This window comes from Babylonia areolata, chromosome 1 (assembly GCF_041734735.1).
Source record: "Babylonia areolata isolate BAREFJ2019XMU chromosome 1, ASM4173473v1, whole genome shotgun sequence".
Classification (NCBI taxonomy): domain Eukaryota; kingdom Metazoa; phylum Mollusca; class Gastropoda; order Neogastropoda; family Buccinidae; genus Babylonia; species Babylonia areolata.
Genome location: NC_134876.1, coordinates 28389967 through 28417212, shown reverse-complemented (window position 1 = coordinate 28417212; position 27246 = coordinate 28389967). Strand labels below are relative to the sequence as shown.

Here is a 27246-nt window from a genome sequence, read left to right as displayed (position 1 = left end):
TTATTCATTTACTATTGTTTTTGTTGGGTTTTGTTGTTGTTGTTGTTGTTTTTATACTTGATGCTTGAAGATCCCTGTTAATGGGAGACCACACAAAAACTATATTGTACGTTTATCATGCTGATGTCAACCTGGATCGAGGCAGGACGGGACAGAAACACACGAAATGTCCGGTGCGGAAATTCTTGCAGTCAGACGGAACCTACAGAGGATAACGCTCGAAGTTATTTGGCACTAGTCTCTACTGACATCATTTGAACCTATGGTACTGACTCTTGATAGGATGAGGGCAGAAATAGCGATCCCTCCAAGAGGATGCTGAGAAGATTGAATCCACAGGCGCACAGTTGTCATTAACCCTTCAGCGGATTTGATTAAACCTCAGTTTGAAGAACTGCGTTTGTGCTCTTTAATGACCCACTCGGTAGCTTTTCTGCAGACGTTCCTGGAACACATGAACTGTGTCCACTTAAAAAAAAAGAATAAATTAATTAAAATTTCAAAAATAAAACATAAAAATATAGGTTGGCCCACATGGGGGTTGAACCCACGACCTCCGCGTTATCAGCACGGCGCTCTAACCAACTGAGCTAATGGGCCACCACAGTCAACTTCTTCTCAGTTCGTGTGATGTCATGGCCAACAGATAAAAGCGTCTTATTAACTTTGGTATGTCCGTGGTGCGTTTCTAGAAAAAAGGCTGTATTTAATGACTCTATTTACATTGCTAGGCTAGCACCACTAGAACATGCATATTTTGAATCAATAGAAAGACAAACACTAAGAATTTTCGTTTCACGAAAAATACCTAGTAGTGATTATAACCCGATCTTAACCAGTTCAGCAACAAGTAAGGAATTAATTGTTGTGTCTGAGTTAAGGAATTTTCCAACATTTACTTTCCGTGGAAGATTTTTTTTCCTTAATTTGTTCATTCATTTACTATTGTTTTTGTTGGGTTTTGTTGTTGTTGTTGTTGTTTTTATACTTGATGCTTGAAGATCCCTGTTAATAGGAGACCACACTAAAACTATATTGTACGTTTATCATGCTGATGTCAACCTGGATCGAGGCAGGACGGGACAGAAACACACGAAGTGTCCGGGGTGGAAATTCTTGCAGTCAGACGGAACCTACAGAGGATAACGCTCGAAGTTATTTGGCACTAGTCTCTACTGACATCATTTGAACCCATGGTGCTGACTCTTGATAGGATGAGGGCAGAAATAGCGATCCCTCCAAGAGGATGCTGAGAGGATCGAATCCACAGGCCCCCAGTTGTCATTAACCCTTCAGCGGATTTGATTAAAGATGATGCTATTTTCAAAGTACAGTACAGTTTGAAGAACTGCGTTTGTGCTCTTTAATGACCCACTCGGTAGCTTTTCTGCAGACGTTCCTGGAACACATGAACTGTGTCCACTTTAAAAAAAGAATAAATTAATTAAAATTTCAAAAATAAAACATAAAAATATAGGTTGGCCCACATGGGGGTCGAACCCACGACCTCCGCGTTATCAGCACGGCGCTCTAACCAACTGAGCTAATGGGCCATCACAGTCAACTTCTTCTCAGTTCGGGTGATGTCGTGGCCAACAGATGAAAGCGTCTTATTAATTTTGGTAAGTCTATGGTGTGTTTCTAGAAAAATGGCTTTATTTAATGACTCTATTTACATTGCTAGGTCAGCTCCAGCAGATCATGCATATTTTGAATCAATAGAAAGACAAACACTAAGAATTTTCGTTTCACGAAAAATACCTAGTAGTGGTTTATAACCCGATCGTAAACCAGTTCAGCACCAAGTAAGGAATTAATTGTTGTGTCTGGGTTAAGGAATTTTCCAACATTTACTTTCCGTGGAAGATTTTTTTTCCTTAATTTGTTCATTCATTTACTATTGTTTTGTTGGGTTTTGTTGTTGTTGTTGTTGTTGTTGTTTTTATACTTGATGCTTGAAGATCCCTGTTAATAGGAGACCACACAAAAACTATATTGTACGTTTATCATGCTGATGTCAACCTGGATCGAGGCAGGACGGGACAGAAACACACGAAGTGTCCGGGGCGGAAATTCTTGCAGTCAGACGGAACCTACAGAGGATAACGCTCGAAGTTATTTGGCACTAGTCTCTACTGACATCATTTGAACCCATGGTGCTGACTCTTGATAGGATGAGGGCAGAAATAGCGATCCCTCCAAGAGGATGCTGAGAGGATCGAATCCACAGGCCCCCAGTTGTCATTAACCCTTCAGCGGATTTGATTAAAGATGATGCTATTTTCAAAGTACAGTTTGAAGAATTGCGTTTGTGCTCTTTAATGACCCACTCGGTAGCTTTTCTGCAGACGTTCCTGGAACACATGAACTGTGTCCACTTTAAAAAAAAGAATAAATTAATTAAAATTTCAAAAATAAAACATAAAAATATAGGTTGGCCCACATGGGGGTCGAACCCACGACCTCCGCGTTATCAGCACGGCGCTCTAACCATCTGAGCTAATGGGCCACCACAGTCAACTTCTTCTCAGTTCGGGTGATGTCGTGGCCAACAGATGAAAGCGTCTTATTAATTTTGGTAAGTCTATGGTGCATTTCTAGAAAAATGGCTTTATTTAATGACTCTATTTACATCGCTAGGCCAGCACCACCAGATCATGCATATTTTGAATCAATAGAAAGACAAACACTAAGAATTTTCGTTTCACGAAAAATACCTAGTAGTGGTTTATAACCCGACCATAAACCAGTTCAGCACCAAGTAAGGAATTAATTAATTGTTGTGTCTGGGTTAAGGAATTTTCCAACATTTACTTTCCGTGGAAGATTTTTTTCCCCTTAATTTATTCATTCATTTACTATTGTTTTTGTTGGGTTTTGTTGTTGTTGCTGTTGTTTTTATACTTGATGCTTGAAGATCCCTGTTAATAGGAGACCACACAAAAACTATATTGTACGTTTATCATGCTGATGTCAACCTGGATCGAGGCAGGACGGGACAGAAACACACGAAGTGTCCTGGGGCGGAAATTCTTGCAGTCAGACGGAACCTACAGAGGATAATGCTCGAAGTTATTTGGCACTAGTCTCTACTGACATCATTTGAACCCATGGTGCTGACTCTTGATAGGATGAGGGTAGAAATAGCGATCCCTTCAAGAGGATGCTGAGAGGATCGAATCCACAGGCCCCCAGTTGTCATTAACCCTTCAGGAGATTTGATTAAAGATTATGCTATTTTCAAAGTACAGTTTGGAGAATTGCGTTTGTGCTCTTTAATGACCAACTCGGTAGCTTTTCTGCAGACGTTCCTGGAACACATGAACTGTGTCCACTTTAAAAAAAGAATAAATTAATTAAAATTTCAAAAATAAAACATAAAAATATAGGTTGGCCCACATGGGGGTCGAACCCACGACCTCCGCGTTATCAGCACGGCGCTCTAACCAACTGAGCTAATGGGCCACCACAGTCAACTTCTTCTCAGTTCGGGTGATGTCGTGGCCAACAGATGAAAGCGTCTTATTAATTTTGGTAAGTCTATGGTGCATTTCTAGAAAAATGGCTTTATTTAATGACTCTGTTTACATCGCTAGGCCAGCACCACCAGATCATGCATATTTTGAATCAATAGAAAGACAAACACTAAGAATTTTCGTTTCACGAAAAATACCTAGTAGTGGTTTATAACCCGATCGTAAACCAGTTCAGCACCAAGTAAGGAATTAATTGTTGTGTCTGGGTTAAGGAATTTTCCAACATTTACTTTCCGTGGAAGATTTTTTTTCCTTAATTTATTCATTCATTTACTGTTGTTTTTGTTGGGTTTTGTTGTTGTTGTTGTTTTTATACTTGATGCTTGAAGATCCCTGTTAATAGGAGACCACATAAAAAACTATTTTGTACGTTTATCATGCTGATGTCAACCTGGATCGAGGCAGGACGGGACAGAAACACACGAAGTGTCCGGGACGGAAATTCTTGCAGTCAGACGGAACCTACAGAGGATAACGCTCGAAGTTATTTGGCACTAGTCTCTACTGACATCATTTGAACCCATGGTGCTGACTCTTGATAAGATGAGGGCAGAAATAGCGATCCCTCCAAGAGGATGCTGAGAGGATCGAATCCACAGGCCCCCAGTTGACATTAACCCTTCAGCGGGGTTGATTAAAGATGATGCAATTTTCAAAGTACAGTTTGAAGAATTGCGTTTCTGCTCTTTAATGACCCACTCGGTAGTTTTTCTGCAGACGTTCCTGGAACACATGAACTGTGTCCACTTAAAAAAATAGAAAGAATAAATTAATAAAAATTTCAAAAATAAAACCTAAAAATATAGGTTGGCCCACATGGGGGTCGAACCCACGACCTCCGCGTTATCAGCACGGCGCTCTAACCAACTGAGCTAATGGGCCACCACAGTCAACTTCTTCTCAGTTCAGGTGATGTCGTGGCCAATAGATGAAAGCGTCTTATTAATTTTGGTAAGTCTATGGTGCATTTCTAGAAAAATGGCTTTATTTAATGACTCTGTTTACATCGCTAGGCCAGCACCAGCAGATCATGCATATTTTGAATCAATAGAAAGACAAACACTAAGAATTTTCGTTTCACGAAAAATACCTAGTAGTGGTTTATAACCCGATCGTAAACCAGTTCAGCACCAAGTAAGGAATTAATTGTTGTGTCTGGGTTAAGGAATTTTCCAACATTTACTTTCCGTGGAAGATTTTTTTTCCTTAATTTATTCATTCACTTATTATTGTTTTCGGTGAGTTTTGTTGTTGTTGTTGTTTTTATACTTGATGCTTGAAGATCCCTGTTAATAGGAGACCACACAAAAACTATATTGTACGTTTATCATGCTGATGTCAACCTGGATCGAGGCAGGACGGGACAGAAACACACGAAGTGTCCGGGGCGGTAATTCTTGCAGTCAGACGGAACCTACAGAGGATAACGCTCGAAGTTATTTGGCACTAGTCTCTACTGACATCATTTGAATCCATGGTGTTGACTCTTGATAGGATGAGGGCAGAAATAGCGTTCCCTCCAAGAGAATGCTGAGAGGATCGAATCCACAGGCCCCCAGTTGTCATTAACCCTTCAGCGGATTTGATTAAAGATGATGCTATTTTCAAAGTACAGTTTGAAGAATTGCGTTTGTGCTCTTTAATGACCCACTCGGTAGCTTTTCTGCACACGTTTCTGGAACACATGAACTGTGTCCACTTAAAAAAAAAGAATAAATTAATTAAAATTTCAAAATAAAACATAAAAATATAGGTTGGCCCACATGGGGGTCGAACCCACGACCTCCGCGTTATCAGCACGGCGCTCTAACCAACTGAGCTAATGGGCCACCACAGTCAACTTCTTCTCAGTTCGGGTGATGTCGCGGCCAACAGATAAAAGCGTCTTATTAACTTTGGTAAGTCTGTGGTGCGTTTCTAGAAAAATGACTTCATTTAATGACTCTATTTATATCGCTAGGCCAGCACCACTAGAAATGCATATTTTGAATCAATAGAAAGACAAACACTAAGAATTTTCGTTTCACGAAAAATACCTAGTAGTGGTTTATAACCCGACCATAAACCAGTTCAGCACCAAGTAAGGAATTAATTAATTGTTGTGTATGGGTTAAGGAATTTTCCAACATTTACTTTCCGTGGAAGATTTTTTTCCCCTTAATTTATTCATTCATTTACTATTGTTTTTGTTGGGTTTTGTTGTTGTTGCTGTTGTTGTTGTTGTTGTTTTTATACTTGATGCTTGAAGATCCCTGTTAATAGGAGACCACACAAAAACTATATTGTACGTTTATCATGCTGATGTCAACCTGGGTCGAGGCAGGACGGGACAGAAACACACGAAGTGTCCGGGGCGGTAATTCTTGCAGTCAGACGGAACCAACAGAGGATAATGCTCGAAGTTATTTGGCACTAGTCTCTACTAACATCATTTGAACCCATGGTGCTGACTCTTGATAGGATGAGGGTAGAAATAGCGATCCCTTCAAGAGGATGCTGAGAGGATCGAATCCACAGGCCCCCAGTTGTCATTAACCCTTCAGGAGATTTGATTAAAGATTATGCTATTTTCAAAGTACAGTTTGGAGAATTGCGTTTGTGCTCTTTAATGACCAACTCGGTAGCTTTTCTGCAGACGTTCCTGGAACACATGAACTGTGTCCACTTTAAAAAAAGAATAAATTAATTAAAATTTCAAAAATAAAACATAAAAATATAGGTTGGCCCACATGGGGGTCGAACCCACGACCTCCGCGTTATCAGCACGGCGCTCTAACCAACTGAGCTAATGGGCCACCACAGTCAACTTCTTCTCAGTTCGGGTGATGTCGCGGCCAACAGATGAAAGCGTCTTATTAATTTTGGTAAGTCTGTGGTGCGTTTCTAGAAAAATGCCTTCATTTAATGACTCTATTTACATTGCTAGGCCAGCACCACTAGAACATGCATATTTTGAATCAATAGAAAGACAAACACTAAGAATTTTCGTTTCACGAAAAATACCTAGTAGTGGTTTATAAGCCGATCGTAAACCAGTTCAGCACCAAGTAAGGAATTAATTGTTGTGTCTGGGTTAAGGAATTTTCCAACATTTACTTTCCGTGGAAGATTTTTTTTCCTTAATTTATTCATTCATTTACTGTTGTTTTTGTTGGGTTTTGTTGTTGTTGTTGTTTTTATACTTGATGCTTGAAGATCCCTGTTAATAGGAGACCACATAAAAAACTATTTTGTACGTTTATCATGCTGATGTCAACCTGGATCGAGGCAGGACGGGACAGAAAAACACGAAGTGTCCGGGACGGAAATTCTTGCAGTCAGACAGAACCAACAGAGGATAATGCTCGAAGTTATTTCGCACTAGTCTCTACTGACATCATTTGAACCCATGGTGCTGACTCTTGATAGATGAGGGCAGAAATAGCGATCCCTCCAAGAGGATGCTGAGAGGATCGAATCCACAGGCCCCCAGTTGTCATTAACCGTTCAGCAGATTTGATTAAAGATGATGCTATTTTCAAAGTACAATTTGAAGAATTCCGTTTGTGCTCTTTAATGACCAACTCGGTAGCTTTTCTGCAGACGTTCCTGGAACACATGAACTGTGTCCACTTTAAAAAAAGAATAAATTAATTAAAATTTCAAAAATAAAACCTAAAAATATAGGTTGGCCCACATGGGGGTCGAACCCACGACCTCCGCGTTATCAGCACGGCGCTCTAACCAACTGAGCTAATGGGCCACCACAGTCAACTTCTTCTCAGTTCGGGTGATGTCGCGGCCAACAGATAAAAGCGTCTTATTAACTTTGGTAAGTCTGTGGTGTGTTTCTATAAAAATGGCTTCATTTAATGACTCTGTTTACATCGCTAGGCCAGCACCACCAGACCATGCATATTTTGAATCAATAGGAAGACAAACACTAAAAATTTTCGTTTCACAAAAAATACCTAGTAGTGGTTTATAACCCGATCATAAACCAGTTCAGCACCAAGTAAGGAATTAATTGTTGTGCCTGGGTTAAGGAATTTTCCAACATTTACTTTCCGTGGAAGATTTTTTTTCATTAATTTATTCATTCACTTATTATTGTTTTCGGTGGGTTTTGTTGTTGTTGTTGCTGTTTTTATACTTGATGCTTGAAGATCCCTGTTACTAGGAGACCACACAAAAACTATATTGTACGTTTATAATGCTGATGTCAACCTGGATCGAGGCAGGACGGGACAGAAATACACGAAGAGTCCGGGGCGGAAATTCTTGCAGTCAGACGGAACCTACAGAGGATAACGCTCGAAGTTATTTGGCACTAGTCTCTACTGACATCATTTGAACCCATGGTGCTGACTCTTGATAGGATGAGGGCAGAAATAGCGATCCCTCCAAGAGATGCTGAGAGGATCGAATCCAGAGGCCCCCAGTTGTCATTAACCCTTCAGCAGATTTGATTAAAGATGATGCTATTTTCAAAGTACAGTTTGAAGAATTGCGCTTGTGCTTTTAATCACCCACTCGGTAGCTTTTCTGCAGACGTTCCTGGAACACATGAACTGTGTCCACTTTAAAAAAAGAATAAATTAATTAAAAATTCAAAAATAAAACATAAAAATATAGGTTGGCCCACATGGGGGTGGAACCCACGACCTCCGCGTTATCAGCACGGCGCTCTAACCAACTGAGCTAATGGGCCACCACAGTCAACTTCTTCTCAGTTCGGGTGATGTCGCGGTCAACAGATAAAAGCGTCTTATTAATTCTGGTAAGTCTGTGGTGCGTTTCTAGAAAAATGGCTTTATTTAATGACTCTACTTACATCGCTAGGCCAGCACCACTAGAACATGCATATTTTGGATCAATAGAAAGACAAACACTAAGAATTTTCGTTTCACGAAAAATACCTAGTAGTGGTTTATAACCCGATCGTAAACAAGTTCAGTACCAATTAAGGAATTTATTGTTGTTTCTGGGTTAAGGAATTTTCCAACATTTACTTTCCGTGGAAGATTTTTTTTCCTTAATTTATTCATTCACTTATTATTGTTTTCGGTGAGTTTTGTTGTTGTTGTTGTTTTTATACTTGATGCTTGAAGATCCCTGTTAATAGGAGACCACACAAAAACTATATTGTACGTTTATCATGCTGATGTCAACCTGGATCGAGGTAGGACGGGACAGAAACACACGAAGTGTCCAGGGCGGAAATTCTTGCAGTCAGACGGAACCTACAGAGGATAACGCTCGAAGTTATTTGGCACTAGTCTCTACTGACATCATTTGAACCCATGGTGTTGACTCTTGATAGGATGAGGGCAGAAATAGCGTTCCCTCCAAGAGAATGCTGAGAGGATCGAATCCACAGGCCCCCAGTTGTCATTAACCCTTCAGCGGATTTGATTAAAGATGATGCTATTTTCAAAGTACAGTTTGAAGAATTGCGTTTGTGCTCTTTAATGACCCACTCGGTAGCTTTTCTGCACACGTTCTGGAACACATGAACTGTGTCCACTTAAAAAAAAGAATAAATTAATTAAAATTTCAAAATAAAACAGAAAAATATAGGTTGGCCCACATGGGGGTCGAACCCACGACCTCCGCGTTATCAGCACGGCGCTCTAACCAACTGAGCTAATGGGCCACCACAGTTAACTTCTTCTCAGTTCGGGTGATGTCGCGACCAACAGATAAAAGCGTCTTATTAACTTTGGTAAGTCTGTGGTGCGTTTCTAGAAAAATGACTTCATTTAATGACTCTATTTATATCGCTAGGCCAGCACCACTAGAAATGCATATTTTGAATCAATAGAAAGACAAACACTAAGAATTTTCGTTTCACGAAAAATACCTAGTAGTGGTTTATAACCCGACCATAAACCAGTTCAGCACCAAGTAAGGAATTAATTAATTGTTGTGTATGGGTTAAGGAATTTTCCAACATTTACTTTCCGTGGAAGATTTTTTTCCCTTAATTTATTCATTCATTTACTATTGTTTATGTTGGGTTTTGTTGTTGCTGCTGTTGTTGTTGTTGTTTTATACTTGATGCTTGAAGATCCCTGTTAATAGGAGACCACACAAAAACTATATTGTACGTTTATCATGCTGATGTCAACCTGGATCGAGGCAGGACGGGACAGAAACACACGAAGTGTCCGGGGCGGAAATTCTTGCAGTCAGACGGAACCAACAGAGGATAATGCTCGAAGTTATTTGGCGCTAGTCTCTACTGACATCATTTGAACCCATGGTGCTGACTCTTGATAGGATGAGGGTAGAAATAGCGATCCCTTCAAGAGGATGCTGAGAGGATCGAATCCACAGGCCCCCAGTTGTCATTAACCCTTCAGGAGATTTGATTAAAGATTATGCTATTTTCAAAGTACAGTTTGAAGTATTGCGTTTGTGCTCTTTAATGACCAACTCGGTAGTTTTTCTGCAGACGTTCCTGGAACACATGAACTGTGTCCACTTTAAAAAACAGAATAAATTAATTAAAATTTCAAAAATAAAAACATAAAAGTATAGGTTGGCCCACATGGGGGTCGAACCCACGACCTCCGCGTTATCAGCACGGCGCTCTAACCAACTGAGCTAATGGGCCACCACAGTCAACTTCTTCTCAGTTCGGGTGATGTCGCGGCCAACAGATAAAAGCGTCTTATTAACTTTGGTAAGTCCGTGGTGCGTTTCTGGAAAAATGGCTTTATTTAATGACTCTATTTACATTGCTAGGTCAGCACCACTAGAACATGCATATTTGAATCAATAGAAAGAAAAACACTAAGAATTTTCGTTTCATGAAAAATACCTAGTAGTGGTTTATAACCCGATCATAACCAGTTCAGCACCAAGTAAGGAATTAATTGTTGTGTCTGGGTTAAGGAATTTTCCAACATTTACTTTCCGTGGAAGATTTTTTTTCTCCTTAATTCATTTATTCATTTACTATTGTTTTTGTTGGGTTTTGTTGTTGTTGTTGTTGTTGTTGTTGTTGTTTTTATACTTGATGCATGAAGATCCCTGTTAATGGGAGACCACACAAAAACTATATTGTACGTTTATCATGCTGATGTCAACCTGGATCGAGGCAGGACGGGACAGAAACACACGAAGTGTCTGGGGCAGAAATTCTTGCAGTCAGACGGAACCTACAGAGGATAACGCTCGAAGTTATTTGGCACTAGTCTCTACTGACATCATTTGAACCCATGGTGCTGACTCTTGATAGGATGAGGGCAGAAATAGGGATCCTTCCAAGAGGATGCTGAGAAGATTGAATCCACAGGCCCCCAGTTGTCATTAACCCTTCAGCGGATTTGATTAAAGATGATGCTATTTTCAAAGTACAGTTTGAAGAATTGCGTTTGTGCTCTTTAATGACCCACTCGGTAGCTTTTCTGCACACGTTCCTGGAACACATGAACTGTGTCTACTTTAAGAAAAAAGAATAAATTAATTTAAATTTCAAAAATAAAACATAAAAATATAGGTTGGCCCACATGGGGGTCGAACCCACGACCTCCGCGTTATCAGCACGGCGCTCTAACCAACTGAGCTAATGGGCCACCACAGTTAACTTCTTCTCAGTACGGGTGATGTCGCAGCCAACACATAAAAGCGTCTTATTAATTTTGGAGAGAGAGAGAGAGAGAGAGAGAGAGAGAGAGAGAGAGAGCGAGAGAGAGATGGATGAGAAGGAGGCGAAAGAGGGAAGGGACAAGGATGTGGAAAAAGGAAACTGTCAAGGGCTCCATACAAAACCCAATTCTCCACAGGATCAACAGGTTCTGACTGCAGACAATGTGTCCAAAACCCAACCTCATTTTCAGAATGAACAACATTTTTTTTATAGTTCGTGATATTTACCAGGTTCACCACTTTTTCAGTTGAGAAGAACAGTCTCTTACAGTAAAAACAAATGTGTGTACTGATTAAGTGTTCTCTCTCTCTGTCACACACACACACACACACACACACACACACACACGTGTGCGTGCGCGCATGCGTATATTTGCGTATGTGTGTATGTGAGTGCATGCGTTCGCACATTTCTGTTTCGTTCGTCAGTTATTCTTGTGACCTTTTGAATTTCCAGGAACATTATTAAAAATCTATCATGCCAGGGAATCTTGACGACATACATTATGGTCTCACGGTGACACGCACAGAGAAATAATCACGCATGTAGTGAAATGAATAAGTAATGAAAGGAGCAAATGAATGAATGAATGAATGGATGAATGGATATTGAATGAATGAAGATATAAATCAACGAATGCACGAATAAATGACAAATAAGAAGAATACACATTAAAGTAGAATCAACGAAAGGATGTGCCGGAGAATACGTTATACACACTCATATTTTCACTCTCAACTGATAGTAAATGTTCCACTGAAACCGTTACACACACACACACACACACACACACACACACACACACACACACACACACACACACACACACAGGGCGGGGGGATGGAGGTGGGAGAGGGGTCGGGGGCAAGAAACAGAACACCCCACAAACCACACATTCTTCCGCAGCTATTGTGCGGAAGAATCTGAGGATACCGAGTTGGACTCGTCAGCCATCACAGTCAGTGCAGCGTGCTTACGCTCGAAAAGAACTGTACGAGCTTTACATGTGAATGATAAATTATTGTCATTCTGATTCTGATCTGTGGTTCCAAAATCATAGCCAGCATAATTATTCTCACTCTCTAAAATGTTCCGAAGCATCACAGAGAGAGAGAGAGAGAGAGAGAGAGAGAGAGAGAGAGAGAGAGAGAGAATACTGAACACTGAAATGTTTAATGTGAAGTTGAAGCTCTTGTGACATAGTTGATACTAATCAGAACAAAATAGTGCAAAACAGGTAAAATGGATCAGAAAGGAAAAAAAAACAGAAATGAAACAACATAAACTAATAAGAGATTCTCGACACTTTGGCACTTTGTCATTAGCTTTAAGTACATATAACGCGGTGGTAATGTGCCTTGTTGAGAGAATCAAAGGGAGGGAACTACCTTTTTTTACACCTCACCTTCCAAAAATTATACAACAGTTATCTCCCTTAGACCGTTGAATCTCCCTCACTGAACACTGTTGACTGTGTGTGTGTGTGTGTGTGTGTGTGTGTGTGTGTGTGCAATCAGTGTGTTTTAGTGTATTTATCTATCAAATAGTAATAATCATCTGAAAGAAAGAAGAAGACGAATAACAATGATTAAAGATATCATAATCATCATATTCACCTCCCCCCCCCTTCACTCCTCTTCCTGTCGCTTTTCAGACACGAAAAAAACACACACAAAAACAAACAAACAAAAACACAGATAAAGCGATTCAGTGACAGACATAAGCGATGACTTAGCTATGTGTGTATGCGTGTGATAATTGAACGCAATAACACTATTATTACTACCACTGCTTTAATACTTGTAGTAGTAGTATCATGATGATTATGTTCAATTATAGTATGAACACACACAAACGCATAATCAGGAAAAGGGCATAGTCATCGTCAACGTACCCTGTCACTAAATAGCTTTCTACGTTGTTGTTTTTTTCCGGATTTTGTTTGTTTTGGGTTTTTTTGTTTTGGATTTTTTCGTGTCTGAAAAGCAAGGAGAAGAGGAGGCGGAGTGAAGAAAAAGGAAAAAGGGAATTAATATGGGTTGGGAAGAGCTGGGGGCGGGAAGGGGAGGGGACGTAGGGGGGTGGGGGTGGGGGGGGGGGGGCAGAAGGGTAGGAGGTCAGAACTCCTCCAGCTGGAATGCATCAAAAGACCTTGAGGGTCTGTCTTGTGCCCTGCCAGGCTGGGCCGAAAAGGGGACTGCTGGCTGCTGGCTATACCTCACACACCGCTGGGGGTAGTACTCGCCGGGCCCACCACCGTTTATTTTCCTCACAACAAACTTCACTAGCAGCCTGGGCAGCAAACGAGGAACAGATCACGGCGATCCAAGCTGAAACGGTCCTTACATCTCCGCCCCCCTCACCCCTCCCCTCCACCGACCTTCCCCCGCACTCCCCCCTCCCCCCACCACCTTTCCTCCTAGGCCTCCTACTCCTTTCCCTCCTTCATCTTCTCTTCCAACCCACTACCACCAGAACCCCGCTTTACATCCCCTTTACTTCCATTGGGGGCAAACCTTTTGCTACCAGCACCACACACACGTTTTCCCTCGTCATCTCTGTTCACCAACAGGGACCAAAACTTCTCAAGTTATTCCTGGGGTTGCCGGTTTCCGCGTGTGTGATTGTCCTTAGAACTGAGTCCTTATGTGGGTGTAGGGCTAACGCATTCTCAGTTCAAACGAAAAATACAACAACAACAAAAAAATAACAACCCCCCAAACAGTTTCAGTTTCAGTTTCACTTTCTCAAGGAGGCGTCACTGCGTTCGGACAAATCCATACACGCTACACCACATCTGTTGAGCAGATGCCTGACCAGCAGCATAACCCAACGCGCTTAGTCAGGCCTTGAGTGCATGCTTACATATTTGTGTACTTATGAAAGTGGATTTCATTTTACGTAATTTCGCCAGAGGACAACACTCTCGTTGCCATGGGTTCTTTTTCAGTGCGCCAAGTGCGTGCTGCACACGGGACCTCGGTTTATCGTCTCATCCGAAAGACTAGACGCTCAGTTTGATTTTCCAGTCAAACTTAGGAGAAAGGGCGAGAGCGGGATTCGAACCCACACCCTCACGGACTCTCTGTATTGGCATCTGAGCGTCTTAACCATTCTGCCACCTTCCTCCATGACAAACCCCCAAACAAACAAACAAAAACCAATAACTCAAGGTTACTTACCAATAGTTGTGACATATATTTAGGGACTTTGTGAATGAATTTCGACGTCTCTGCGTCAACTGTTTCTGCACAGCCGTGGTGTGATTAAGATGTCAGTTTGTGATAATTTTCAGATTATTCGGATTTCGCAGGATTTATCGTTGTTTATATACAAATAGCAGATTTTGAAATTCCATTCCATTGGCTATTGTGTCACTTGCGTTTGTTCATGAGTGCCGAAGTCCCAGTCAGCCAGTAATCCGGAGTCTTCGTTTTAAACCGAGAATGTGTCACAGTCACACCTACACAAGGACTATGATACTCGTTGTTTCATTTAGGCTTTTTGGTTTTCACGAATATGGGATGGTTTCTTTTCTTTCTTTCTTTCTTTTTTTTTTTTTTTTTTTTTTTTTTTTTTTTGTTGTAATCTAATGCAAATTTCCCAAATTTTTGGCAGCCGTGGTCCATTTTCAGAAGCAGTGTTGGGTAATTTCATGTTACCTTGGTTTCCAGAACATTTGCATGAATTACTGGACCACGCGAAGAGAGGAATGTCCTCAGACTATGGATCAACCGTATGTCAGACAGCATAATACTGTGACACTGAAGGTAAATGCTTTTTCTCGAATGCCTGGTCTGTGCTACATTTCAGTCGTGTCTGCTTTGCAACATGTGACTGTGAAAGCGACTATTTTTGTTCGCACTCTTTGCTACGTTTGAATAATCCCCTAAAACAACGAATGACTGCCTCCGAGTTAATAAATAACGTGTTATGACGGTCACACAGACATAAAGACGAGTGAACATGGTTGATGCAGCTCGCGATCGACGAGTGGGTGAAAACTTTGGATGTTCAATCTCTGGGCCCCGGGTTTGAATCCTGGTGCCAGTTGCTTTGCTTGGTTCTAACGTTTTGACAATTACACGTGACTAAATGCCTACGTTGACCGAACTACGCCATTGGTCGGTTCCATACTGCTAGTAGCGGGTTACGACCATACTAGGCTCTTCCGTCCGAGCAATGCAACTGGCTCCTGGTCACATTGCCCGGTGGGTTAATTTAGGGTGGCTCAAGAGAGTGCGCTGACCCAATACTGAACTTGCGAATCATTCCAAAACTTGTTCTGGTCTGTCTCTGTCCACTGGAATCTTGTAATCTGTCTTTCGTCTTCTTGCAGAATTAACTTCTCACATTACAACACCTCGCAATGACCTCTTTTAGATGCAGTCTCCTCCATGTGTTGACATCAACATGCAGTCATTGGAGGCACGTTTGAAAACGCAAGTTCATCCAGTGGGTCTTGTGACAGATACACAGCTCGCCATATCAAATGCTCAGCAGTTGAATACGTTATCCCTTGGCTTATTGGAAGCAAATCACTGAACCCGCTTCGCAGCAATATTAATGAACGCAGACGGGATACCAGTTGTGTGTAGATTCATGCTGTTCTGTTCTGCAAATCCCCATGATCATTGTGATATTTGTATTTGTATTTCGTTTTATCACATCAGATTTCTCTGTGTGGAATTCGGGCTGCTCTCCCCAGGGAGAGCGCGTCGCTACACTACAGCGCCGCCCATTTTTTTTGTATTTTTTCCTGCGTGTAGTTTTATTTGTTTTTCCTATCGAAGTGGATTTTTCTACAGAATTTTGCCAGGAACAACCCTTTTGTTGCCGTGGGTTCTTTTACGTGCGCTAAATGCATGCTGCACACGGGTCCTCGGTTTATCGTCTCATCCGAATGACTAGCGTCCAGACCACCACTCAAGGTCTTGTGGAGGGGAAGAAAATATCGGCGGCTGAACCGTGATTCGAACCAGCGCACTCGGATTCTCTCGCTTCCAAAGCGGACGCGTTTCCTCCAGGCCGTCACTCCACTTGACAGAAATATATTACTGTCCATGCTTAACAAGTCGTTGATGCTGTTGTGATTACTCTTGTTCACTACAAGGTCAGTTCTCTGCATCAGGAGGCCGAGGATGCAGGCAAAAGCTTTGTCACGGAAGACTGAGGATGATTGATGTTCTTCCGTGTTCGTTAATTTATTCTCTTTCATGTTGTTCAAGTAAAACAAAAGCAAAGGATGGAGGAAGAAAGAAGGGAAGAAAGACAAAAGAAAAGAAGGTGCTTGAGATGAGTCCTGTCAATGTCTTCAGTGTCGGCAGATTCATGGGGGGCTGTTGTTTGAGGGACGTGATGGCGGTCTCTACTCTGGGAGGGACGCTCACTCAGTCTGGCTCCGCGACTAAGCCATTATTGTCGTTAGTAAGGGGCTTAGTAGGTGGTGTCCTTAGTACGTTAAATCAGAACATGCACCACTGAACACCACCGAAGTGACTCAGCAGCAGTGCAGGGTCTCCTCTGGCGCGTGGCCACCTGGCGACCTAACATCGATAGGTCCCTGCGGACTGCCGACGCTGGAACTGTGACGGACGAACCCAGGTGTGGCCGTGTACGGAGGAATGTAAATGAGCGGCGTGGGAGTAATGCTACTGAAACGGTGCAGATGATGGGGCAGAAAAAAAAGAGAGGAAAAAGAAAAGAATGGAAATAAAGACAGACTTGTATAAAACGGCAGGAAAATCCACGCGGCATCCACAATTCCAGTTCACCTCTTGACCGTCCGAGTGAGGGGCACCCCCAGTCACCTCCATCCATCCAACACGGCACCCACTGATTCCCCCTCCTCGCCTGCCCGGTCCTCCCTCGCCCTCCCCCTCCCACCTCCCACTCGACCCTTACCCCCACCAGCATCACTGTCACCACCACTTATTTCTGCCTGCCTGGGCATATTTTCCCTAGTCTTTTTCTCCCGTATGTCAAACGCATGTGGCGTGTTGGGGGTGGGAGGGGGCGAGAGACAGACAGACAGACAGACAGAGAGGCAAAGACAGAGAGAGAGAGAGACAAGAGACAGAGACAGACAGACAGAGAGAGGCAGAGACAGAGAGACAGAGACAGACAGACAGATAGACAGACAGACACGGACAGAAAGAGAGACAGACACAGAGCGAGACAGAGAGAGGTAAATGCAAGAAGGAAGTTGACCTTACAGAGAAAGAGAGAGAAAAAGAGGGAGAGAGAGAGAGAGTGGGGGCGGGGGAGAGAGAGACAGAGAGAGAGAGAGGTGGGAGAGAGAGAGAGAGATGGGGAGAGAGAGGGAGAGAGAAGAGAGAGAGAGAGAGAGAGGGGAGAGAGAGAGAGAGAGAGAGAGAGAGAGAGAGAGAGAGAGAGGGACAGATAGAGACAGAAACGGACAGAGAGTGAGACAGAGAGACAGAGGCGGTGACCCCCCGCCCCCAATGCAGGCGGCAGTACAGGGAGGGGTGCCCAAAGTGGCTGCGACAAACAGCACAGCGGGCTTGACACACGCCTTCCCCCATGCCAGGGAAAATGTGGCAGTTGACATTCGTTTGTCCAGCAGAGCGTGAAAAGCACGCGGGGCTTGGAGTGGATGGGGGTGGGTGGGAGGGTGGGGGAATGGGGGTTGGGGGGTTGGGGGGGAGGAAGACGGGCGGGAGGAGGTTTGGACAGGGTGACAGGGGCAGGACAGTTAGCGCACGTGACAAACGTGGTCGACATTTCGGGTCAGGGCCTGAAAATGGGGGGTGGTCGAGGAGGAGGGGTGGGGGTGGGGGGTGGGGGGGTTAGGTGGGGAGCGAGCATCCTTCAGGAAGACAGCTAGGGGATGGAGGGTTTTGGGGGTGGGGGTGGGGGTGAGGGTGAATGTGTGGGGGAGGGTGGATAGAAAAGGAAAGGGGTGATGGGGGAGGGTCCAGGGTAGGCCGGGGTGGGGTGGTAACTAATTACTTTTCCTCCCGTCTTCTTTCTACATCTGTCCTCGCTGGTGCATAGCTTTTTTTATTCTCTGTCTTCCACTGCCTGCCTGTCTGCCTACTTGTCTGTCTGTCTGTCTGTCTACCTGTCTCTGTCTCTGGTTCTTTCTATCTTACACTCTCTCTTCGAACTGAAAGAGCATCTCTTGGCTTTTAGCTATGTTTCCGACCCCACCACCTCTTTGTGTAATCCATGCCTTACATTTAGAGTTGCAAAACTGTATGTATGTATGTATGTATGTATGTATGTATATGAATTATATATATATATATATATATATATATATATACTTATATATACATATATATATATATATATATATATATATATAGAGAGAGAGAGAGAGAGAGAGAGAGAGAGAGAGAGACATTGAGACAGACAGACATGCAGACAGACAGACAGACAGACTAACTAACAAACTGACACTGGAGAGATTCTACAATTCAACCTGAAATATACGTATTGAACTGCCCGATACAAAAAAAGAAAAAAGAAAAGAAAAAAAAGAGGAACAGCAGATAAAACGAAAAGGAAGAAAAAAGAAAAAAAAAAAGAGAAAGAAACAGGAGTTATAGAAAAATATAAAGGGTTTGCACATAAGAAACAACGAAAGAAAGAAAGAAACAAACAACAAAAAACAAAACATATAGGTGGCAACAATATTCCCTATCCTTCATCCCCCCTCCTCCCCGCCCCCTGACGCCCCCCTAGTACCACCACCACCACCACCCCCCCAAGTGCAAACTGACCCCGGATAGATTTCCTGCCCCAGAGAGAACTCCCATCACCACGTCTGTCCGACAAGATCTGAACTGACACAGCCCTCGTCCCGGGATATTCAGCAACCCCCATTCCCCCACCCCCCGCCTCCAACTTCCCCTCCTGGGGTTCCAGAATTTTCTGGCATCCGTCTCACTTCTCTGCCTGCCCTCCCCCCCTCACCCCCTCAAATTCAGATTACAGAATCCCTTGTGCCTGTCTTCGCCTCTTGTCCCCTGCGGGCTTTGGGTCAAAGTTCCCAACTTCGATCTTCTTCTTTTTCTTCTTCTTCTTCCTCCTCCTCCTCCTCACACCCCTCTTTATACCCCTCCTCTTATTTTCTTCTTTTTTCCCCCCAGATTTTTGTGTGTGTGTGTGTGTGTGTGTGTGTGTGTGTGTGTGTGTGTGTGTGTGTTTGTTTTTGTTTTTATTTGTTTGTTCCAGGGTGTTTTATTTTCGGGTTCTGTCCGCGAATCTCAGGTTTCATTTCACGAGTTGTTTTTTTGTTGTTGTTTTTTCCCCTTTCCCGTTCAAGCTGGTTTCTTTCTTTTCTTTCTTTCTTTCCCAGTTTTCTTCCCTTTCTTTCCATTTTCTTTCTTTTTTTGTCCTTTTCCATCGCTACTTTAAAAAAAAAAAAAAGTTTTATTCTTTCCTTCTTTCTTTGTCCTTGTTAACCCCCATTTTTCCTTTCCACATCGTTCCGTTCTCTTTGTCTTTACCTCTTCGTAATTGTAAGGCCTGTCCGCATGTTTACATGTTTGTCCTGTATGTATGTATGTATGTATGTATGTACTAATTAGTTATTTGATTATCTACCTGTCTATACATTATTTTGATTGTGCTTAAATCTTTATTTTATTTTATTTTAATTCATCCATTATTTTGTTTATACTTAGTTTCTGATTATTGACTGGTGGTCTGCTTGCTTATCAACACACACACGCGCACAGACACACGCTTGCGCGCATACACGCACACACATTCACACGAATGCATACGCACGCGCGCGCACACACACACACACACACACACACACACACTGTAAACAGGCAAACTCATGTAACCCGAGAAGTTATCTCAATTAAAGCAGTATCCCTGCGATTTCACTCTGTGTTTCACAATGCAAAATGAGCTTCGTAAAACCGCTCCTCAAGCTCCCCAGTGGCAATGTTTCAATCGGATGTAATCCAGTTTCGCCGCATCCAATCTTGCAGCGTTCATTTTCGCCGCACGCATTAAGTCCTTGCAGCCTTCATCAGACGGCCTGACATTCAGGCAACGCGTGTGTTTAGGAGGAAGGAGGAGATGGTGGAGGAGGAGGAGGAGGAGAAGGAGGAGGAGGAGGAGGAAGAGGAAGAAGAAAAAAAGTTTGCAAATTAGTGGAGTGAAATTCTTCGTGTTTTCTTCATTTTCTTTCCTCTTTACTACCTTTTGATTGTTCTTACGGTTGACTGCTGACTGTGTGGTGCTATATATCAAGGATGGAAGAATTCAACAACAAAAAAAAGTATTACAACGACCACAATCGCAACAACAATAGCAATAACAACATCAGTAACAACATCAACATCAACACATAAACACCACCACTACCATAAAACAGAAGCATCGTGTAATAATCCTGTCAAGCATGAAGTGTTTGGAGAAAAGAAAACTAACACAAAGAATTCTATAATCATAAGAAAAGAAAACTAACACAATGAATTCTATAATCATAAAAAAAGACTTGTCAACTCTGTTGAGGTCAAAGGGACGTAACGGGCTTTCTTTTGCAACCAGTCGCGTCCCTTGTTGTTTTCCTTGCTGGGGATTGCTTTGCTATTTCACTGTCGTGCTTCCGCTGTGAAAAAAAGATTAAGGAGGATGACCCCATTCGTTAGCTCCAGTAACTTCAGATAAGTCACCATGTGCGTCATTAGGAGAGGGGACAGCAACCAAGAGTCTGAACCACCCCGAAATTCATACTTACAATAATGATAATAATAATAATAGTGATAAGTAGTATTCATATAGCGCTAAATCTTGTGCAGAGACAAATCAAAGCGCTTTCACAGCAATCAGTTACAAACATGCTTTAAACTGTAATAATAAGAAGAAAAATACAATACAATACAATACGTCTTTATTCACCCGATTGGAAATGAATTGTGCATGCATGGGCTCGTTACCTACCCCAGAAAATCTCTCGGACCACAGTCGAGTCCAATGCACACAAAAACATGACAAAGGTTCGACTAAGAGGTAAACAACAACAACAACACCAACAAAACCGTATTACCCTGAATAATACATGCGAGCAAGCAATGAAACAGCGGTGTGATTTATCATGCAGTAAAAAGCAATTAAACGGAAAAAAAGCACGTATTTTAATGAACACAATTTCAGAATAAGAAACACAACTATAAATTCATCATTACAGATTCTCCATACGATTGGTATGTTGAATACTTCTTCTTCTCGTTCGTCAGATGTACACCCCAGTCTCCGCGATGAAGGCAGCTGTACGCTGCAGGTCCTCCACACAACCGTAGAGCTTCCGGGTCATTGGAGTTGGGTCGGGCCAGTACCTCTTCCTCAGCACATAAAAACATTGCGTCGTGGCATTCTACAAAAATGAGATCTGTTTTAACTCACTCAGTACGGCCAGTCCTCTCTTCTCCTCTACACAGACCCCTCGGATGTCCAGTGGGTGTCTGAATGACCCAACCTTCAGCTTCTGTCGTCAGAATTGTGGTATTCTTTGTCAACATTCACCTCTTCAGCATAAGAGCCTTCCGCTTGCAATATTTTGAGGATGGTAACTGGGGTGAAACGCTGTTAACGTCGTCTCTTTCGCCGTTCGTATGCAGAGAGTTAAACCAACACGTACATTAGGAAACAGTCCGAAATAGAAACCCTGATCCAAAATAATCATTTCAAAATCTTGTATTGCACCTATACTACTCAAAACATGATACTGAACACATATCTATGTTCATTTGTAAACTTGTAGTAATCTTCCTGTGTGGAACGTTCATTGTCCCTTCATGCTGTAGTTGTCTGTTGGACGAAAAGAACTGGAAACTGACCTCCGTGAGTCCAGGGCAAAAATTGCCAGCTCGCTTGTCTGGTGCTGAGAAGTTGTGTAAGAGATCGACGGAGAAGCCGGAGAGAAAACAGTTGGAGAACAAGTTCAGTCACAGTCAATACAGATATTTTTGTGAAGGCATTGGGATGACTATCAATGGCGATCAGACGTGACTGGGGTACAGTGGTTGGTTCCATAAGTGGATCTCGTTTTTGTTATTTTGCAGAGGGCAGGAAGGATTTCATCTTCAGAAATGTGAAACTGTCAACTGTGTCAGACTACTAATATGAGGCACCCATGGAGGGCAGTGAACATTGCTTTAGGATGAACTTGGTGGAGAGTCTCTGTCTGTGTCTAGACTTCTAGGACTTTATTTTGACTGTACCACTGTTGGGATGAATTACATGTATTTGTAAAAACATATATTTTGCTCTCTTGATGTTATCTGGACATTCTGTGGCCAGTCTTGTGCAAAGACTGAAAAAAAGTTCATTTGCATAAGAGAACACCGCCACGGGAAGGCTAGACAGGTGTTGAACACTATCAGCACGTGCATTTTATATATATTTGGACAATACGCCGCCAGTTTTTCATCAGAATATAACTGACAGACACAAACATAACCACGTGATCAATATTTTTTAAAATGGACACAAAAAGAAAAGATCAGCCAACGAACACCACGGATTTCCTAGGTTAAAAAAAAAAAGAAAAAAAAAAGAGAAGCGCCCAGTCATCATGTTCAGAGAAAGACAGGTACATAAAAAAAATAAAAAAATAAAAAATACAAAAAAACACGTGGGTAAAAATACAGGTGACTGGATGGCTAGACAGAAAATGAGAAAGGAAGAGACGACAGAAGAAAAAGCAAAGCAAAGAAACACAACACAAGGGGGCAAAAAAAACCCACACGCATAGAGTGGTACAAAGTAAGACAACTCTTGCACAGGATTCACGGAAAGAACGCCTGTGGGAATCACGGTATTCTTCTTCATCTTCTTTCCGTCATCTCTGTCTCCTTCCCCTTATTTACATCGACGTCTGTTTTTTTCTTTTCTTCTTTTTTTTTTTTTTCCTTCTTTCTTCTCTTCTTCCGCCTCTTCCCCTTTCACCTTTTAGTCGAGCTTCTATTACCGCCGTTTATTTCTTGTTCCAACCCTGACGGCCCTTGCGATCGGCTGAACTGGGCACCTCGTGATGAATTCGTCGTCGTCGTCGTCGTCTTTCTTTTTCTTGGCATTCATTTCCTTTCCTTCTCATTTTCCTTCTTCTTCCGTTGTTTTAACCTTTCATTGGCTAGTTTTTGTTTTTGTTGTTTTTGGCGGTTTTTGGTTTTGTTTTTATTTTTTGTTTGTTTTGTTTTCTTCTTCTTCTTCTTTCTCTTCTTCCCATTTTTTTCTATTTCCGTTCTTCTAAGCTTTTGTACACGCATTCATAATTTTCGATTCGTCCTTTTATTCGTGAGAAAGAGAGAAAGAGAGAGAGAGAGAGAGAGAGAGGGGGTGCACAAGTATTCGTACAAAATACACAATCGTGCAAACATGTGCACAGATTTACTAACATAAAGAGACCCCCATCCCTTTCTGTCTGTCTCTCTGTCTCTATCTCTCTATCAGAGGAAAAGTGGGATGATGCGGGGGGAAGACTGGGAGGTACGAGGTGGGGGGCGGACACTGGGGGGTGGGGGGGGGGAGGGAGTGGAGAGGCGGGGGGAGGCGGGTCAGAGAGGATGGGGGCATGGAGGAAGGAGGGATCGGACGGAAGCTGGCCGTGGAGAAAGCCATCTCCCCCGGGGCCCTTGGCAGCCAGGGTCACGGACGGAAAACATGAAACATGGCCGTTGCCACTCTTCGTGACGCGCCGCAGTAGCCGGCCCTGTCGGCACGCCCCCTTCCCTCGGGACTCCTCGGCTATTTCCGCCTATTTTCGCTGTCCCGCCCGCCTGTCCGTCCCCGGGAGCTATCGACGAAAGGCTCAGCGCCAGTCAGAGAGCGTGAAATCAACCGACGGCGGCCTATACCCCCCAAGATTACACCCTGGAGAACACGGGCTTGGTGGTTGGCTTTGGTTGGAGGGATTGGAGGAGGAGGTAGGGGAGATGGGGGAGTGGAGGTGGATGATGGAAAAAGGTCCAGGAAGAGGGAAAGGAGGAAGACGGATGATGGAGGAAGGGAAGAGTTAGGAGGGAAGAAGGCTGGGGAAGGAAGAGGGGTTGGGGGGGTGGGGGCGGCGGCATGGGGCTGGGGGTGGGGGTGTGGGGGGCAGACCAGAACGGTTTTAGAAACTGCAGTCGGAGGACTGGTGAGATCCATGGAAACGCGCTGTGAAAACGAACATGACAGAGCTCTACCTGGGTGATGAATCGAAAAGATATGGGGATGGGGTTGGGAAAATTCGTCTTCATGGGAAGATGAGGAGTAATTTTTGTTTGTTTGTTCATATACGATATTACGTAGATGTGTGTTATGCTCGTGGAAATAGTTTTGTTTTTGTTTTGTTGCTGTTGTTTTTGTTTGTTTTTCTTGTGGGGGAGGGGGGAGAGGGGTCTTCAGTTCGAGGGAATGTTGGAGCTGCAGCCAACGGCACCAGAAGGAAAATGGGAAAACCTGACGGGTTTACTGAATATTACTGAAGCATGAAACATCACCACTATGAACATATCTCCCCAATCCATCCAGACCTCTCTATCAATTCAGAGAACAGGCAGTTAACTTTTGCACCAAGAAGGACAACAAAAATCTTCCAAGCAAATCTATTTATAACGTTCTCCGTGCAACCAGCTTGCACACCAGTATCGATGAGGAATCTGACAAGGGGGGGGGGGGGGGGGGTCAATGAAATAAAAAGAAGAGAGGTTTTGATTCATGACTCCGTTATCCCCCCCTCCTGTCCAATCAGCATGGTCCGTCAGTGTATGGATGGGTCAGTTGTGGAAACGTCGAGTGGTCAGTTTACATAAAGTCGTCATCAAGTAATCTCTGTGTGTGAGTGGGTCGGGGGAGGGGTGAGGGGGGGGCTGTCTGCCAGCGCGCGCGTATGCATGCGAGCGCACGCGCGCGCGCACACACACACACACACACACACATACTATCTGTGTGCGATAAAACAACCTGGCTGCGATATTCCAGATGTGTGTGTATGCCCGCATGAATGCAAAAGCTAACACGGTACACTGGCTGGTACAGGGCGAAAGTAGCCCCCGCGGCACGAAACACTCCGACAGGCCGGAGCAGGACACGATCCCCAACTCCAGATAAGTTCTGATCTCCGGCAAAAACATGCGTGAGGCAATTAGGCGTCCAAACACAGGTTATCTGCCTGCGATAAAAGGGGAACACGTGGCAGCAGCCTTCAGGTGTCTGTCTGTACGTCTGGCTGGCCAGAGATAGTCGTTCTGTGGCGGCCGGCCTGTCGAGGAGGTCGACGAAACAGCCCTCGATAAAGAGACCCCCCCCCCCGTCCCCCCCCGCCATCCTTTTCCTTTCTTCCCCCCCGCGTCCCCCACCCCCCTCCGCTCTCTGCAAGCCCTGTGAAACAATTCTACACCTCAATTATTCAGCATGCCAGGCACGTATTGGGATCTGGACGTCGGATCAGACCTGATCTCCAGCGAACTATCAGGGGGCATTAACAATCGCCGGGAGAGCCTGATCTTTAAAACCTTCGGTAAATTCGTTGTGTTGACGAAGTATCTGCGACTTGATCCAGCGCACGATCCCACCCGGTACCCGTATGCGCTGTGTTAGGGCGGGGAGTCACCCAACTTGGGATGTGCTGTGTTAGGGCGGGGAGTCACCCAACTGGGGGATGTGCTGTGTTAGGACGGGGAGTCACCCAACTGGGGATGTGCTGTGTTAGGGCGGGGAGTCACCCAACTGGGGGATGTGCTGTGTTAAGACGGGGAGTCACCCAACGTGGGATGTACTGTGTTAGGGCGGGGAGTCATCCAACTGGGGGATGTGCTGTGTTAGTTCGGGGAGTCACCCAACGTGGGATGTACTGTGTTAGGATGTGGAGTCACCCAACTGGGGGATGTGCTGTGTTAGGACGGGGAGTCACCCAACTGGGGATGTGCTGTGTTAGGGCGGGGAGTCACCCAACTGGGGGATGTGCTGTGTTAGGACGGGGAGTCACCCAACTGGGGATGTGCTGTTAGGAGGGCGGGGAGTCACCCAACTGGGGATGTGCTGTGTTAGGGCGGGGAGTCACCCAACTGGGGATGTGCTGTTAGGAGGGCGGGGAGTCACCCAACTGGGGATGTGCTGTGTTAGGGCGGGAGGTCACCCAACTGGGAATGTACTGTGTTAGGGAGGGGAGTCATCCAACTGGGGGATGTGCTGTGTTAGTTCGGGGAGTCACCCAACGTGGGATGTACTGTGTTAGGATGTGGAGTCACCCAACTGGGGGATGTGCTGTGTTAGGGCGGGGAGTCACCCAACTGGGGATGTGCTGTGTTAGGGTGTGGAGTCACCCAATTGGGGGATGTGCTGTGTTAAGATGTGGAGTCACCCAATTGGGGGATGTGCTGTGTTATGATGTGGAGTCACCCAACTAGGGATGTGCTGTGTTAGGGCGGGGAGTCACCCAATTGGGGGATGTGCTGTGTTAAGATGGGGAGTCACCCAACTGGGGATGTGCTGTTAGGAGGGCGGGGAGTCACCCAACTGGGGATGTGCTGTGTTAGGGCGGGGAGTCACCCAACTGGGGATGTGCTGTGTTAGGGCGGGGAGTCACCCAACTGGGGATGTGCTGTGTTAGGACGGGGAGTCACCCAACTGGGGGATGTGCTGTGTTAGGGCGGGGAGTCACCCAACTGGGGATGTACTGTGTTAGGGCGGGGAGTCACCCAACTCGGGATGTGCTGTGTAGGGAGGGGAGTCACCCAACTGGGGATGTGCCGTGTTAGGGCGGGGAGTCACCCAACTGAGGGATGTGCTGTGTTAAGACGGGGAGTCACCCAACTGGGGATGCGCTGTGTTAGGACGGGGAGTCACCCAACTGGGGATGTGCTGTGTTAGGACGGGGAGTCACCCAACTGGGGATGTGCTGTGTTAGGGTGTGGAGTCACCCAACTGGGGATGTGCTGTGTTAGGGTGTGGAGTCACCCAACTGGGGATGTGCTGTGTTAGGGTGTGGAGTCACCCTAATGGGGATGATCTGTGTTAAGATGTGGAGTCACCCAATTGGGGGATGTGCTGTGTTAAGATGTGGAGTCACCCAACTGGGGGATGTGCTATGTTAGGGCAGGC

General features: G+C 44.2%; 12 non-coding genes across 12 annotated transcripts; all 12 read right to left on the bottom strand.

Moving 5' to 3' along the window:
- Nucleotides 1–526: 526 nt before the first annotated feature.
- Nucleotides 527–600, bottom strand: Trnai-gau (transfer RNA isoleucine (anticodon GAU)). Its single transcript has one exon. It is a non-coding gene; the product is annotated as a tRNA-Ile (tRNA).
- Nucleotides 601–1479: 879 nt separating this feature from the next.
- On the bottom strand, nucleotides 1480–1553 carry Trnai-gau (transfer RNA isoleucine (anticodon GAU)). Its single transcript has one exon. It is a non-coding gene; the product is annotated as a tRNA-Ile (tRNA).
- Nucleotides 1554–2435: 882 nt separating this feature from the next.
- Nucleotides 2436–2509, bottom strand: Trnai-gau (transfer RNA isoleucine (anticodon GAU)). The gene has a single exon. It is a non-coding gene; the product is annotated as a tRNA-Ile (tRNA).
- Nucleotides 2510–3391: 882 nt separating this feature from the next.
- Nucleotides 3392–3465, bottom strand: Trnai-gau (transfer RNA isoleucine (anticodon GAU)). The gene has a single exon. It is a non-coding gene; the product is annotated as a tRNA-Ile (tRNA).
- An 879-nt stretch (nucleotides 3466–4344) lies between these two features.
- Nucleotides 4345–4418, bottom strand: Trnai-gau (transfer RNA isoleucine (anticodon GAU)). Its single transcript has one exon. It is a non-coding gene; the product is annotated as a tRNA-Ile (tRNA).
- Nucleotides 4419–5291: 873 nt separating this feature from the next.
- On the bottom strand, nucleotides 5292–5365 carry Trnai-gau (transfer RNA isoleucine (anticodon GAU)). Its single transcript has one exon. It is a non-coding gene; the product is annotated as a tRNA-Ile (tRNA).
- An 892-nt stretch (nucleotides 5366–6257) lies between these two features.
- Nucleotides 6258–6331, bottom strand: Trnai-gau (transfer RNA isoleucine (anticodon GAU)). The gene has a single exon. It is a non-coding gene; the product is annotated as a tRNA-Ile (tRNA).
- Nucleotides 6332–7204: 873 nt separating this feature from the next.
- Nucleotides 7205–7278, bottom strand: Trnai-gau (transfer RNA isoleucine (anticodon GAU)). Its single transcript has one exon. It is a non-coding gene; the product is annotated as a tRNA-Ile (tRNA).
- An 874-nt stretch (nucleotides 7279–8152) lies between these two features.
- On the bottom strand, nucleotides 8153–8226 carry Trnai-gau (transfer RNA isoleucine (anticodon GAU)). Its single transcript has one exon. It is a non-coding gene; the product is annotated as a tRNA-Ile (tRNA).
- Nucleotides 8227–9097: 871 nt separating this feature from the next.
- On the bottom strand, nucleotides 9098–9171 carry Trnai-gau (transfer RNA isoleucine (anticodon GAU)). Its single transcript has one exon. It is a non-coding gene; the product is annotated as a tRNA-Ile (tRNA).
- Nucleotides 9172–10060: 889 nt separating this feature from the next.
- Nucleotides 10061–10134, bottom strand: Trnai-gau (transfer RNA isoleucine (anticodon GAU)). Its single transcript has one exon. It is a non-coding gene; the product is annotated as a tRNA-Ile (tRNA).
- An 890-nt stretch (nucleotides 10135–11024) lies between these two features.
- On the bottom strand, nucleotides 11025–11098 carry Trnai-gau (transfer RNA isoleucine (anticodon GAU)). The gene has a single exon. It is a non-coding gene; the product is annotated as a tRNA-Ile (tRNA).
- Between the last annotated feature and the right edge of the window lie 16148 nt (nucleotides 11099–27246).